This window comes from Manis javanica, chromosome 7, assembly GCF_040802235.1.
Source record: "Manis javanica isolate MJ-LG chromosome 7, MJ_LKY, whole genome shotgun sequence".
NCBI lineage: Eukaryota > Metazoa > Chordata > Mammalia > Pholidota > Manidae > Manis > Manis javanica.
This window is the reverse complement of record NC_133162.1, coordinates 86,462,944-86,477,030: the sequence shown is the minus strand read 5'-3', so window position 1 is coordinate 86,477,030 and position 14,087 is coordinate 86,462,944. Positions and strand designations below refer to the sequence as shown.

Sequence of the window (14,087 nt, the reverse complement as noted above, 5' to 3'; positions counted from 1 at the left end):
CAGGATTGGGGACGACAGGCAAGAAGGAGGGTTAGGGCCAGCTAGACTGCCACATGAGGTCCCTGGTGCCAGAACATAACAGACAGCTTCAGTGATGCCAGCCCCACAATTCTGAAGGCAGGCTCTGTGTTCTGGTACATACTCGATGGGGGGAGTTACTGACATAGTCCCTTTTGTATCAGTGAATACATACCAGTATGAAAAGAAATTTCTGCACAATTTTTGTGGTATTTGTTAAGACTTTATTTGCAGAAACCCAAAACATCATACAGGAGCCTACCAAATATTTTGATACCCATGGGAATGTAAGTCAGTGACTGCTTATTCAAAGGCCAGTATGTGAGGGGAATCTTTTAAGGTTTGTGCTTGTAACAGGAATGAGGTAATAAGTAACTTTTTCAAATCTATGCTCTTTGCTTGAATTTAATTCTGAAACACCAAGGTTCTGACCTTAAAGCCCCGGCCATCACCTAGGCAGCTAAATCAGCCCCGTTTTTTTTTTTTCTTTTATCCCTGTTTGGTTTGGTTTTGTTGTTCACAGGATCTTGGAAGTGAGAAAATACAGACTTCTAATCCAGTGCTCTGTTCACATCTCTTGTTAGACTTTGTAGATCAAGGCTTGGAGCTCAGATCTCAAAGTTGCTTACACCTGTTGAGACTCAATGAATCTAAAGTGATGTTTCCCAGCTTTTTCAGCCAGAATCTCACTATGAACTCGCTGTGTTTGCAAAGACTCCCCAAAGGCATTCTCATCTCCCTCCGTCCTGTCCTTCCACTAATCTCTCGCCCACCTCTGGAGTGCGATTGCAATCTTTTTGTGCTTTTTTACGTATAGTTATAAAAGTTTAGTAACAGGTTGTTGATAGAATAAAAAGAACCTGAAAAACACATTAGAAGTCCAATTAGGCTTTCTTTTCATAGCTGGTGATCTGAACTACTGCTAACTGTAAGATAAATTTTAGTCAAAATAAGCAGGCGAAGAGAGGCAACAAAGGGCCAGGCAGTTTATTTGAATGCCCCCAGGCGAGGTTCCCTAGTCTATGGAAACGGAGGCTGGGGAAGCCGCATTCAGCAGGCCAGGCAGCAGTTTTTAAAGAAGGTAGGGGGAGCGCGAGGATTGGCTAGCTTAAGGCACATTTTTCAGGTTGGGAGGGGGCAGCAGCCGGGGACTTTGGCACGTGATCAGTGTTTGACGTGCTCACTCCTCGCCCCAGTGCCTTCAACCTTACACTAACCAGAGAGAATCTTACCATCTTGTCCACAGTAGTCATTTTTCACTTGTTGCAGGACCAAAAATGAGAATACTTTGACAGCAATTGTGCAAATGATTTGGCATAAATATTTAGCAAATACATTTAATCATAGGCTCCTTTATAAAGTTTTTAAATTGTTGCTTTGTCATCTTAACATTATTTAGGTTTATTCAGTAAGAGATAAGGGCATTTTTGTTGTTGTTTGTTTTATTTTGTTTTTGGTAGCTTCTCTAGCACCCGGTGCAGTGCTAGACACCTTGTGATACAAAAATTTAAAATAAGAAGTGTATCACTAGACATACCTTGTTGAGTGAGTACCTACTACCTGTGAACCACAGTGCCAAGCCTCTGTGATGAGCACAAAGACAGACGAGGTTCAAATCATAACTGCACACCATTTCCCATCCACATTGAAATAGATCAATGTTGATCACATTGAAATAGATCACATTGAAACAGAAACAGAAATCAAACACTGTGGCAATTCCAGCAGAGCAGGAGTCCTTGTTGCGCTGAGAAGAAGCCTAACAGTGTTGAGAGGGAAAACTTCCCTCAAACCTTCTAGCTTATTTTCTTTGGTCTAAGAATTAAACTGATGTGAAACAGATTAACAGGAGAAAATCAAATTTAATATACAAATGGAAAACTCACATACATGAGAGGTTCAAGACAGAAAGATAAGGTGTCTGTGCCATCTTCAGCTAAGGGACAGGACAGGGGCGAGGTCTTCAAAGGTGAGGATGGCAGTAAGAAGAGCAGATGCTTGGTTATCAAATGTTTGCCCTGCTCTACAGATACAGGGTAGCTCAGATACAGTTTATCTCTGGTAATAACCCTTGTTTGAGGGAAGACCCCAATTTAGATTCTTCTAGGTAGTCAAGAAAGGAGTAAAAGCTTCTCTTGAGCCTACAGGGTCTCAACTGCCTTCAACTGAAAATAGTCCACATGCCAAAGTGACACATTTGGAGGCAGCCTGCCCTTGGCCCCTGCAACAGAAATGTGTTCCCTTCAGTTGGGCTTAGAGGGTAATTAGATTTGGGGTAAGTGAAGGAAGAGTCCAGAGGGATGGGAAGAGTCCTAGTTAGTTGAAAGTGGGTTGAATTTGGGAAATCAGGAGACAGAGATGCTGGAAAAATGGCCTCCACATCAGACTGAGGAGAGTTTCAAATTGCATGCTGTCAAGTTTGGGCTCTGTTGCTTAGTCAATGGGAAGCCGTTGAGCTTTTTAAAGCAACAGTATGAGGGGTGGAGAGATTCTGCCATTGTTTGTCTAATAAACTGGGAGTGGAGGTGGAGATTAGAGGCAGGGAGAGTGGTTGAGAGACATCTCACCTGAGGGGATTGCCCCCAAGTGGTCATTCTAGCTGTATTCAAAACAGTTCTACTCAGATGAGTTCATGATTCACACTTTCTGTGCACACCCTGCAAGCAGCAATTTTTGCTGGGGTGTGTGCCCAATCCAGACATTAGCAGAGATTAACCTTAAGGGCAATAAGACACATGTTTTAGTGACACCAACATAGGCAAATCTTGTCCATCAGGTAGGATGCATGCAAGAGAGTGGCCCTGTGATAGGACTGTGGCAGGAAGGGGGTCCTGTCCAGGTCTAGTATACTGTATCTTTACCTCTCTCCCTGTGGGGGTTACTGAGGGGTCCATATATACTGTTACTGGAGGTGCACGCACTGGCTTTAAAGATAAAACTTCTTGGTAAGATGCTCTTACCTTCTGGCCATTTAGGGTACACAACTGTGATCTTTGAGGCCACTCTGCTGTTACTCCAGGAACACACAGGGGGCCAGTTTCCAGGTCTTGTCCTGAAGGTGCCAGAAGCGCCAGCCACCAATGGTCAATGTATCAAAACATACAAGGCAATGTCCACTGAATGGAGTCTCCAGGATTTAATGCAGTCAGTCCTGGTAGCAAGGTATTATTCTGGTGGCCAAACCCCAGCTTCAACAACTTCTCCTTGGTTTGTTCTAGCAGCTGTATAGGGGAGGCAACAACATATGTCATCATGTCTATGGGCTCAATGCCCCTTTCTGGGGCTTTTCATTCAAATTCCAAAGCACTGTCCATAAGCAGACTGACCATCCCTGTAGACTATAGGTGTCTGACTTCATGCCAGATTTTAACACACCATTGTACTTCTCCGTCTTGTCTGCTCTGGTAGGATTATAAGGTGACACTTCCACTTTATCCCTAATGGTTGCACCCATTCTTATAGTGAATGTCCAGTAAAATGGATGCCTTGATCACTCTCAATTAGGTACAGTTGGCCATTGGCTGCAAAGAAACACTCCAGGCCTCTTTTGGTCATTTGCTGGTCTGCACAACATGCAGGAAAAGCAACCAAAAGTCCAGTAGCTGTGTCCACACAAGTCATGACATATTGGTTCCCTTCTGACATGGGCAGAGGCCCAATACACTCTATCTGTCACCTGATGAGGGGCATTGGTCCCTTAGCTATTGTCCCATGTTACTGTGGGACTCTGTGTAAGTTTTTTTAAAGCATACAATGCACTCCTCCCAGATTCTGCTGACTTCTTCAAAGGTCAAAGGCAAGCCCCACTGATAGACTACAACCCACATTATCTTCTGCCCCGCATGCAACAAATGTTGATGTAACCACTGGACCACATCAGAAGCAGGCTTTCCTAGCCTGTGACCTAGGCCGATTCATATGCTTATCGTTTCCTGGGGATGCCAGTGGCAAATGACCTGTCACATGGTATACTGTAATTATTTTAGTCTGACCACAGGCCCATAAGTCCTACCACAATTCTTGCCCCCAAAGGGGTCAGTGACCAGCCAACCAGTTGGCATGGTACCATGTCGGTAGCCACAGGGTCAAACCTCAATAGATGGCCCAGCTGTCAGTATAGACAACTATTGGGGAGGGCTCCTGTGTGATCACAAGCCACACTGCCCACAGCTCTGCCCATTGGCTGCTCTTCTCCTCAGCATCTTCCATCCACATTGTCTCAGTCTTAGGATGGAAAGCTACAGCCCTCCATTTTGTGGGCTGCCCATGGCTGGAGCCATCTGTGTACCATGTATCTTTGGGTATAGGTGCTCTTCCCTCCCGATAAGGACTCTCTGCTACTAATGGCTCTAAAACAAAAATTATTCCTGCCTTTCAATGGTATATGTCACTGGCTGCAATAAGCATTGGAGTATTTCATTCAAGGGGCTAGTAGAGAGGGTGCTATGCTGCTGTAGTGCCCCACTTGGCCAGTGTAGTCATCTGTGCCATGCCACTCCATGGCTTTTGGGTCCAGTCTTATACCCACCCCACAGTGAAATAGGTGGGAATTACCTTTATTGGGACTGTTCTGGTGATGGGCTCCATAGCCAGCAAGGCATGGTACACAGCAGCCAGTTGTTTTCCTATTAAGGTGTACCATACCTCTACTCCTTCCCAGAGTTGTGATCAGAATCCAATAGGCTGGCAATTTCACTCAAGCCTCTGCCAGAGACCCCAGCCATAACCATTTTCAATCACACAAACATCTAGCTGACAGGGCCTTGATGGGTCTATCACACTCAAGGCCTGCACAGCCTGGACTGCCCATTTTGCAGTGGCAAAAGCAGATGCACGTATCTCACCCCAGTCCCACTTGACCTTTTCATACCAAATGGTATAAGGGCTTCAGAGTTTGTGCCAAGTGCAGTATAAACACTCTTCCATAGCCTAAAAGATCCCAAAACTCTTGCAATAGTGTGATGGTCATGGGAGTAGGAAAAGCCTGAAATCTATCTATCACTGCTCCTCGGATAACTTTGGTCTTACCCGACCAGACCACCCCCAAAAATTTGATTGACAAACCAGATTTCTGAACCATCCTTTCTCCTGTAGATGTTGCAGCAGTCTAGGTGCTATACCTTCTAGATCTGTCAGAGAATCACGCGTGAACATGACATCATCAATATAATGGCACAGCTGCACTGTTGGCGGTTACTCCCATGCTGCCAAGTCCTGGGCGACAAGTCCATGACAGATGGTGGGGCTGTGGAGATATCCCTGTGGAAGGACAGTAAAAGTCCATTGCTGTCCTTCCCACATAAAGGCAAATTGTTCCTGACTTTCCTGCTCTATGTCAATGGAAAAGAAAGTATGAGCAAGATCTACAACATAACAATATGTTCCCATTTCATGACTGAGGCTGTCCATCAGGTCTGCAGTAGAGGGGACAATAGCATGAGGAGGGTGTATGACTTTATTCAATCTCTGTAGTCTACAGTTATATGCCAGGAGCCATCTGGCTCTTTACTGGCCACACCAGGGAATTAAAAGGACTATGGGTGGGCTTTATAATACCCACCTTCTCCAGTTCCTGGAGGGTTTCTCCAATTTCTTTATGCCTTCCAGGTAATTTATATTGTTTGGTATTAGTCACCCACAGAGGAACAGGCAGAGCTACAGGCAGGTGCTTGGCATGTCCCCTCAGAACTGCCTTCCCCACATGTATCCTCAGTCAGAACCCACCTGCAGTGGTCTGCAAGCCATGAACTGTCAGGGAAGCCAGCTTTCTTATCTCTGATTCAGACAGAATGTTACTATCCACACCAACATCCTGAAGATGCAGGAGCCAAGCTGATATCACCTCCAAGGGCCTCTGCTGAACCCGGGATCCCAAATCCACCAGCTCAGCCTGTGTGTAGGGGCAGAGCAAAGAATGCTCCACAACCTGGGGAGGGGTCTGCACCTCTCCCAGCAAACTGAGGCAGTGCATTTATTTTCTTGACTACAATTGTGGGCTTTCAGTAGAAGAGGGATGTCTTTCCAATGGGTTTCAGCCCCAGGCAAGTTCACTATGGATTCAATGAGACTGAAAATGACAATAGAACGTTTTTGGGGTGAAAGGGTTTATACCCAACTTCAGTCCCACAGTGGCAGGTCAATCACTAGAATCCTGTCCACTCAGAGCGAGTCTCCATGCAGCAATCTGGTCTCTGCATCTGGGCCTGTCTGTCCCTGTAGCCATCTCAGTCTCTGTCCTCAGTGCTCCCACCACTCCAGTCTCTGCTCTCCTGCAGCCCTGCAGCAGTGCCACCATGTTGCCCAGAGCACTGGGAGGAGCTCTTTCTGTAGAGCCAATAGCAATGTATTACCCACACATGTGTAGTGAGCTAGCCAAACAGGGCAATGTGAGAATCTTGGCCATAGGAACCTTCACTTTATGCACAAGGGCCAGTGCCTTCAGCACTGGCACCACTTCCACCCACACCCGCTCATCCTTCCCAAGCTCCTCCTCCATTCTGGGGCTGGTGACAGCTTTCTCACCACTCCCCTGAGTGCCTCCTCTACTATACACTTTACTTTTCCAGGGCCTTGCAGCAATGTTATCTTGTTTTCAGTGGCTCTCTTACCTTCTCTTTAATACCTCGCAGCTGGTGTTCTTGCGCTGCCTCTTCTCATACTTCTTGCAGGAACATACCCTCCTCCTTCATGGCCTCTACTTCTTCCACAGTGCCTCTCAGAGATGCCATATTATTCTTCAACAAATCTTGACTTTCTCCACAGTACCTCACATCTTGCATTCTTGTGCTGTCTCTTCTTGTGGTATCATTACATCCATAGCACCTTGCAGTGATGCCATCTTAATCAATGAATTTTTTTCTTCCTTCATGATCTTTACCTCTTCTAGTGCTTCTCACAGGAGCACATTCTTCTCTTTCATGGCCCTTCTTAATACTGTGAGGAATAGACAGCCCACAGTTCCCACCACCTCACAGGTACTCTCTTTCTTTAAAGAATTCCCTATTTTGCCAGGGCCTTCTGCACTGCATCAGGCATCACTGCCACCTCCCCCCAGTCCTGGAAGTGAGGCACTCCTCTAGGAGGCAAGCCACCTTGGACAACATGTCCATCGGGGGGTACCCAACTGTCTCCCCATCCATAGGGGCAGCCCACTGAAGTAACCTTCCCACGAGAGCAGTTTTTCCATTTTTTCAGTCTGCAGCAATCCTGCTGACTACACCAATTGTTTTGCCTGAGGGTTTCAGTCCCAGGCAAGTTCACTATGGATTCAATGAGACAGAAAAATGACAATGGACTGTTGGGGGCAAAGTGTCTATGCCCAGGTTTATTCTCATGGTAGCCGGTCAGGGTCTAGAATCCTGTCCACCTCAAGGCAAGTCTGCATGCAGCAAGCCGGTCTCTGCTGTTGGACCTCTCCAGCACCTCACAGCACCAGAGCACTGGGCAGAACTCTTTACATAGAGTCAATAAAAACTTATTGCCACACATGTGCAAGCCTGACCTGCAAACATTGCACGAACACAGTGGGTAAGAAGACCAGGGTCAGGTGAGAATCCTGGCCATGGAACTTCCATTTTCCCTAGAAGAGGCGAATGCAATTTTGAATTGAGAGGAAATGCAGGCCTGAATTAGGTGGCAGAAAGCAAGAGATAGGAAACAGAAATAGCCAGCACTTGATAACTTTGTAAAGCTCTTTTCACAGATTTTTCTCCTTTGACCCACACAGCTTCTAGGAGGTGAGTATTGCTCAGAGTACCATGCGACAAATGAGGACTGGAAGTTCATCAAAAGTCATTGATTTACCCAAGTTTGCTCAGCCAATTGTTACAGGCCATTGCCTTCTTATGGGGGAGATGCCAGAAGCAGAGTCCAGGCAACTGGTTGTGTAAAGGTCTGACCAGAGTCTGTATTGAGGTGATGGTCCAAACCCTTGAAATGGAAGGGGTCACAAGGAAAAGCATCCTTCAACCAGTATTTAGAAATATCATTTACTCACTATCACTTTGAAATTAAAAAAAAAAAGCAAGAGAAACGAATAATCATAATTGACCTGATTGTTTATAGTTCATGATGCGTGATCAAAACTGAAAGTTTCTGTGATGACTGCCCTTGCACTGTTCACCATGTAAGAACTTATTCACTATGTAAGAACTTGTTCACCATGTAAAAACTTGTTTGTTATGCTTCAGAAGATTGGAGACTGTTGAGAATTAGGCTTGGGGTTGATTAATGATTGTGCATTGAGTCCCCTATACAGAATTTTATTGTTGTTAACAACGATATGATGAATAAATGTGAGAGATGCCCTCTCAAAAAAAAAAATGTTCCCCGGAGGGTGCAGCTTCCCCACTGAGAGCCATTGATTAAAGGCTTTGCGTACAGAGGCACCTAAAGCAAATTTCACAGTTTGAATGGTATAATTATGTAAGCCAATAAATTCCTCTTATTTTTTGGCAAGATTTATATTAGATTGATAATGCATTTTTTAAAAAAGTAAAGATAATTTTCATTAAAATAGAGCATGAATGGGGAAAAAAAAAAAAAACAAGAGAGTTCAAAAGCCTGGACAAATGCAATGAATGACTTGCAGTTGACCTTCACCAGTACAGGTTTGCACTGCATGGGCCCACTTACACGTGGAGTTTTTTTCAATATATATATTGGAAAAATTTTTGGAGATTTTCAACAATTTGAAAAAGCATTTTCTTTTCTCTAGCTTACTTTATTGTAAAAAACAGCATATACTATTTATAACATACAAAATACTTGTTAATCAACTGTTTATGTTATCCTTAAGGCTTCCAGTCAACAGTAGGCTATTAGTAGCTAAGTTTTAGGGGACTCAAAAGTTATACTTAGATTTTGGACTGCGGGGAGAGGGAGGGAATTAGCACCCCTAAACCCCACATTGATCAAGGGTCAGCTGTACAACACTTGGGAAGAATCTGCCACAAGCTTGATTTTTTGAAGTGCAAGATGAAATGCCACACCAAGGAGGCTTAATCAGACAATAAAACGCCCTTTGGGAGATGAGAAAGAACAAAAGGGTTTTCAGCACGAATCTTATCTAGTGGAAGAGGAGCTGGGAAAGTGGGGTAGGAAATTAGAGTAGGGTATACGAAAAATCAAAGCAAAAGGGGACTGTGAAACAGAGGCGAGGTGGTGGGAGAAAAACGCTTGGTTAATATCACTCATTCATTTCTCGCTCCCTCTCTGCCTGCTTGCCTTCCTTTCACTTTAATCTGCTTTGTGCCAGGCAATGAGGCAGGCTCAAAGATACAAATTAAGTTACTCTGCAATAATGAATGAAATACTTTCAGAACATAGGAATTATTTTTGTTAATGAGGTACCAGCCTCTTTTCAAACATCTGAAATGATTGGGGATGGAGAGTCACACTGGGTTAAGCCCACCACTGAAATTTAAGACCTATTGACTTTATATATTTTTATATTTTTTTATTTTGGCATCATTAATCTACAATTACATGAAGAACATTATGTTTACTAGGCTCCCCCCTTCACCAAGTCCCCCACACATACCCCTTCACAGTCACTGTCCATTTGCGTAGCAAGATGCTGTAAAATCACTACTTGTCTTCTCTGTGTTGCACAGCCCTCCCCGTAACCCCCATGCACTATACATGCTAATCGTAATGCCCTCTTTCTTTTTCCCCACCCTTATCCCTCCCTTCCCTCCCATCCTCCCCAGTCCCTTTCCCTTTGGTAACTATTAGTCCATTCTTGAGTTCTGTGATTCTGCTGCTGTTTTGTTCCTTCAGTTTTCCTTTGTTCTTATACCACACATATGAGTGAAATCATTTGGTACTCGTAAGACCTATTGGCTTTTAGAAATAATTTTCCTGTGTGGTAGCTTCAAATTTAAGAAGCCCTTTTACATGAGTTCTCTCATTATCTCCACAAAAGTTCTTACTTAGTCAAAATATGTCTCCACTATCAGAACCCTGGGTAAGTACTGTTCCCTGAGGTCACTGGAACGATGGTTTTTCCTCCCATATAAAGTCCCTTCTTGGGGTTGAGCATCCTTAGGTCCTACAGCTGGTCTTCTGTGAACATGTGGCTTTGATTACTTTGCCCCCTTCATCACTCTCTTCCAGACACATACAGTTTGTCAGTATTTTTCTTAAAAATTAAGTGAAAATTCCAGGTGTGTTTGACAAGTTCTAAACAGCATTAGACTGTTTCCTCTATTTTATGATTAGCCTAACTTCTTTTGAAGCTTAAAACCAAATTCAAGTTTGGAGTTGACACATCACACTTCTGAATAATATTGAACTTTAATCCAACTTTAGTTTTATATCCCCCCTTAAGATTTGTACAGGAAAATAATAGTCTGTCCCCATAAGTGTTAAGTTTAAAAATGGGTAAACAAATATATGTTTATATAGTCATAGGACATTTCTGAAAGGATATGTAGAAAGTGGCTCTTTATTTCTAGGAGGTGGGAAAGGAAGATTCTGAAAGGGACATTTTTAATCTTTTACCCAATATCCCTTTGTACTATCTGCATTTTACGCTAACTATGTAATAAAATAAAAGGTTAAATAAAATTACAATTTTATTCTTAACTATGTTTAACCAATGAATAATAATTGCCTCTTCTTGCATGAACTACAGTTAAGCTGAAAGCTGAACTTGCATGGTTTAATTTGTGCAATGCTTTAACTTATCTTTATTGAATTTATCTATATTAAATTGGAGCCTGTGGAAGCCAATATTCAACCTATTGAAATCTATCTGGGAAAAATTTTTGAGTCTTCATTCTTTAACTTAACACCTATCTTTCACAGAGTTATCTCATCTGCCAAATTAATAAATATACCATTTATGGTGTACTAATAGTGGTAAAACCTAATATTTTTAATGGCTTAATATGTTCTGTGCACTAGGGTAAGCATTTTACAGGCAGCATCTCATATACTTTTTCTAATACTCCTTTGAGGCTAGTATAATTATCCCCTTTTATGGGTGGTGAAACCAAATTTAAAAGAAATTTGACTTGCTCACATTCACTCATATAGTTAGGTGCTCACATAAATCCCACCCAAGATTTGAAAATAAGGTCTTTCCAACTCAGAGCAAGTGTTCTTTATTTTTTATTGTGATAAAAAATGGATAACATGAAACTACCCTCTTCACAAATGTTTGAGTGTCCAATACAGTATTGCTAACTATCTGTACATTATGAGTGGGTATTCTTAACCACTACAGTATCCAGCCCATCAGTGAAAATGATTGCATGGGGTCTGGGGCAGACACTTGTGCCAGAACCCTTCCTGCAATGTGACAACAATCTCTTGACTCACGTTGTTTGTGTGCATTATACCGTCACTCAACTGTGTGGGATATCAAGGGCTAACAGAGCTTAAACCAAGCTGTTCAATATGAGAGCCATCAGCCCCAAAGTCCTACTGAGCACAGGAAATGTGACTAGTCCACACTGAGATATCCTGTAGGTAGAAAACACACACTGGATTCCAAAGACTTAGGATGAAATAAAGGATGTAAGATATTTTAATTTTTTATTTTATATATATAATATTTTATAATATTATATATTATAATATATAATATTTTATAATAAAAATAATTAATAATTTTATGTTAATTGCATATTAAAATAATATTTTGGGTATATTTGATTAAATGAAATACATTCTTAAAATGAATTTCACCTGTTTATTTTTGTATGCAGCTACTAGAAAATTTATAATTACATATGAGATTTGTATGTGTGGCTCACATTATATTTCTCTTGGAGAGCCCTGGCTGAAAAGTAAGTCCTGGGTCCCCAGGGCTCACAATTCTGATATACATATATGAAAGGGTTAGGAACAAAAGGAAGTATTGTTGAAAGTTATGAATACCAAAACCAGAGTGCTACATACTGCAGAGTTTACAAATGAGGATCATCAACAGAATTTGGAGAGGGCGTTGAATCTTCTGGGACTTTAAGGAGTTAGAGACAGACTTTCTAAGACAGGGCCAACATGAGGAATTCCATGGAGATGAGAGTGGGCTTATGAGCAAGAATGAGGATGGTGATACAAGCAGAGCAGGTGACTAGAAGCTAAGGAGCCTGTGGAAGCCAGGTTGGGACCATTAGGTGTCAAGTCCAGACTAGGGCTTGCAGACTTGCTCTTCCACAGAAAGGAAGCACACGTATTTTTAGTGAAGGAATGAGGAAATCTGTGCTGCTTTTCCAACAAAAGTTTTCACATATTTACTGAACCAATTTACTCTAGCAGAAGCATAGAAACTAAGAGAAAAATATTTTTTCCAGTAAAACATGTTCAACTGCTGAAAGATGACGGTTTGGTTTGTGCTGGTGAGCTGCTCATGCCCCTGACACAGCATGAACACGTGGCCGCCTCACGCTCTGGGTCCTTACAGGCACAGCTCTGCAACTCTCTGGCTCTCCTCTTGCGGTTGTACCTGATTTTACCACCAGATTTCACTCAAATCCATTGCAGTGAGAGCAATTTCGCTTTTGTTCCTTGGCCAGGAATGTCGTGATCCTGAAAGTCTCGTAAGAAGATATGGTGGGAACAGAGTCAACCACACACCCACCATGATGACAGAGAAACGGAGAGAGCGTGTTTCAGCACTACCACGGCACAGTCCCAGAATGGATGTAGTGCGGAAGCTGATATACAGAAAGAAGGAAAGAACTACTCAGGAGCTAATGCTTTCATCCATGTTGGAGTTAAAGCTGGCCACTAGACCAAGGGCCTGGCAGTGAGGACAGAGAGGAAAGGAGGTATAAGGGGAATTGTTTCAAAAAACATAGTACTTGATGGCTGGTTGTATATAGAGATTTGAGAAAGCTCCTCAGAGACTATCAACGCATGCTTTCTTTTTTACCCTGAATAAATGAGTTGAGAGAATGACTATAGTGTTCACTGGGACTGTCACACACAATACTAGTCTTTCAGTTGACAAGATTCAAGTCGAAACTAGCCATTCAAAAGCCCCTTTGGTAATAGTCAGCATTTCCAAGAACCCTTTGGTTGGAACACAATCTGCAAATCCTGTTCCAGTAACAGCCTAACTGAAACGAAAACTCATGGGGTTTCCGGCTTGGCATTGCTCATTATTTAAATGAATAATCAATAATAGGGTTAAAATTCACTGGACAAAAAGGGGAGGAAGCCTGCAACCTCTCAGCACACACTGGCCAGGGATCCCCACAAAGAGCAAAGGGGAATTGGAATGTTAATAGAATCAGGAGCATCAGACAGAATTTAGACAAAGCCGGCAGTATTCCTGGCAGCCCTGAGCTGTGTGCTTTACTCAGCTCGGCGAGTTAACAAACTAAATGGCACCAAGGGGTGTGGTCCAACAACTAGGTTGCCACCTTTTTTATTCTGCTAGAGGGAAGTTTGGTACCAAAATTTAATTGACCAGTTCAGCAGATTCATGCATTCAGCCCAGGCAAATTTATTAACAATAAATTGCAAATAACATTTAAAATAGCAGCTTATCCATCACCTATCCTAAATACTCTGAGAACTACCACTATTCATTATTTTTTTCACTTTATTCACATATTTTTTTAAATTACTATACCTTAAACATCTGTCATATGCCCACTACCACTATATGATAGGAATACAAAGTTTCTCCTCTCCAGAAGCACAGATCAACACACAAGCTCACTACACTTGGTTCCCTGATTGAAGTGGGGTACACAAGCCCAGTTTCTGGGGGCAATGGCAAGGCTCTGAAGGCTCAGGCAGGGGACAACATGACGGAGTTTTACTGTCCGTGCTCATTATTCATGGGTTCTGTATTTACAGGTTCTAGATTTTTGAATTTGCCTACTTGGCTGCTGAAATTTATTTGTACTACGAAAACCAGCACCTGTGACACTTTTAGGTCATTTGTGGGCACGTACAGAGAGGGGAGAAGTTTGAGTCTCCCAGAGTGCATGCTCCCAGCTGAGGCTGAGCAAGGCAATGCTCTGCCTTCTGTCCCAGGTCTTGTCCTGGGAACAAGTGCCCTTCTTGTGGTCTATTTAGTGCCACTCTTTGTTTTTGCAGTTTTGTGC

The 14,087-nt window shown here is 42.8% G+C and overlaps 1 long non-coding RNA gene across 1 annotated transcript in view; it reads left to right on the top strand.

Annotated features, from left to right (window-relative positions):
- LOC140850455 (uncharacterized) overlaps positions 1–12,914 on the top strand; it is a 68,382-nt gene extending 55,468 nt beyond the window's left edge. Inside the window, exon 3 of the long non-coding RNA XR_012133314.1 lies at positions 12,543–12,914. This is a non-coding gene — a long non-coding RNA (uncharacterized lncRNA). The remainder of the gene's footprint in view (positions 1–12,542) is intronic.
- Positions 12,915–14,087: the final 1,173 nt, after the last annotated feature.